This window comes from Gavialis gangeticus, unplaced genomic scaffold, assembly GCF_001723915.1.
Source record: "Gavialis gangeticus isolate Ggan-Ray unplaced genomic scaffold, GavGan_comp1, whole genome shotgun sequence".
Taxonomy (NCBI): domain Eukaryota; kingdom Metazoa; phylum Chordata; order Crocodylia; family Gavialidae; genus Gavialis; species Gavialis gangeticus.
Window position 1 is genome coordinate 95,692,589 of NW_017729034.1, and position 2,239 is coordinate 95,694,827.

The following is a 2,239-nucleotide window of genomic DNA, read 5'->3' on the forward strand; positions in this document are numbered from 1 at the left end:
CTTATTATTATTGCTGTTGGTGGTGGTATTGTTCTTGTTATTTAATTTTCTTCTCTCATGATTTTGGGCATGGTTGGGCATTTCTGTTTTTTTGTTTCACTTGACAGTGACCATGCTAGATTTGGGATGAAAATCACTAGTGAAACCCTGAGAAAGTCCTTTCTTTTCACAGCCAGCCTATTCTTCTGTACTTAGAAACTATATCCTGTTACAACACAGTCCCCCACAGCAGTTACAACAGGCCCTGCTTCAGCTCCAGAAGTCGGCAATGGAGTTTAGCCAACACAGCTGAAAGCCTTGAAGCATGTTTCATTAGAAGGAAAGAGAGGTTACCTTTTCCCTCAGGTTTCTTTGCCCTCTCAAGTGGTAATTATGATCAAAAGAGAGAGAGAGAAGATAAATGCTAGGGTGCTGGCAGGAAAGAACTCAGCTGATCCCAACAAATGGGATTATCTGTATATCACACTGCAGAGAGTGTTGATTTTACAAAAATAAAAGTAAGGGGTGAGGAGCTGACTTTACAATCCACACTTTATGTAAGGAGTTAAAAGGATATCAAAAGATCAAAGGGTGATTCAGCAGTTTCCAGTCTCTATTTTCAGGTCTTCATATCTCAGGAATGGGAGTTCCTTGGAGCTAGAATGTGGCTGAGAAAACCTCAGCCTAAAAAGCCTCTATTGTAACATGCACAATATAGTGTTGTCAGCAAGTTCATGTATGACACCAAGCTGGGGTGTGTAGTAGATACACTGGAGGGTAGGGCTAGGATTCAGTGACCTAAACAGATTGGAGGATTGGGACAAAAAGAACCTCATGAGGTTCAACAAGGACAAGTGCAAAGTCCTGCACTTAGGGCGGAAGAATCCCATGCACCCATACAGGCTGGGGGCTGAGTGGCTAAGCAGCAGCTCTGCAGAAAAGGACCTGGGGGTTACAGTGGACAATAAGATGGATATGAGTCACCAGTGTGCCCATGTTGGCAAGAAGGCTAACAGCATGCTGGGCTGCATTGGTAAGATCATTGCCAGCAAATCGAAGAAAGTAATTATTCCACTCTATTCTGCACTGGTGAGGACATATCTGGAGTGCTGTGTCCAGTTTTGGGCCCCCTGGTATAGAAAGGATGTAAGCAAGTTGGAGAGAGTCCAGTGGAGAGCAATAAAAATGATCCAGGGGCTGGGGCACATGACTTATGAGGAGAGGCTGAGGGAACTGGATTTATTTTGTCTGCAGTAGAGAAGACTGAGAGGGCATTTAATAGCAGCTTTCAACTACATGAAGGCAGGTCCAAGAGGATGGAGCTAGACTGTTCTCAGTGGTGACAGATGACAGAACAAGGAGCGATGTCTCAAGTTGCAGCAAGGGAGGTTTAAGTTCCATATTAGGAAAAACTTTCTCACTAGGAGAGTGCTGAAACACTGGATTGAGTTACCTAGAGAGGTGGTGACATCTCCATCCTTGGAGGTTTTTAAGGCCCAGCTTAATGAAGCCCTGGCTGGGATGATATCGTTGGGGATGGTCCTGCTTTTAGCAGGGGTTTGACTAGATGACCTCCTGAGGTCTCTGCCAGCCCTCCTTTTCTATGATTCTATGTCATGGGGCCAAATCTGGAGCAGGAGCAACCTGTGCATCTTCACTGTGTTCTTTCATTGAACAAGTTATTAAAACAGAATACATCCATCCATTCAATTTGAGATGTTGGAGTATAAGAACTTTCTTTGCAATTCTCTGCTTGCTATGTTGTGGCCTGAAATTAGCTTTTATCCGTATCAGTGAATAGTTTATAATAAGGTTGTACTTTTCTTTATTTTGATTTAAAGGCTGTATTTCAGAACTAAAGGTATTTTTGTTTAGCAAATATTTCAGGCAGGAAATGTGACAATTTTGGGGAAGGCAAAATCATAATGTCATAATGTTTTAGTGGTTTGTTTTTCCCACCTTCAACCCCTCCTTCCCCCCTCCCCCCAAAAGTACAATGGCCAAATCAACTCCAAGGACTAGATTTCAGTCCAAGAAATCATTCTTTGCCTATAAGTAAAATGTGTCCACTCCAGCTGCATTTTAGCTGTGTGCGGTACTATTTGTAGGTGAACTTTACTGTGGACTAAAATCACCCCACCAGGCAGTTTGCCTCAATTCAAACTATGTCAAAACAATTCTGTCCCTGATAGCAGACTACAAAAGCTGGACATTGCTTTCTGGGGAACTAATCTAAATCCTAATCAATCTAATTGGAGGT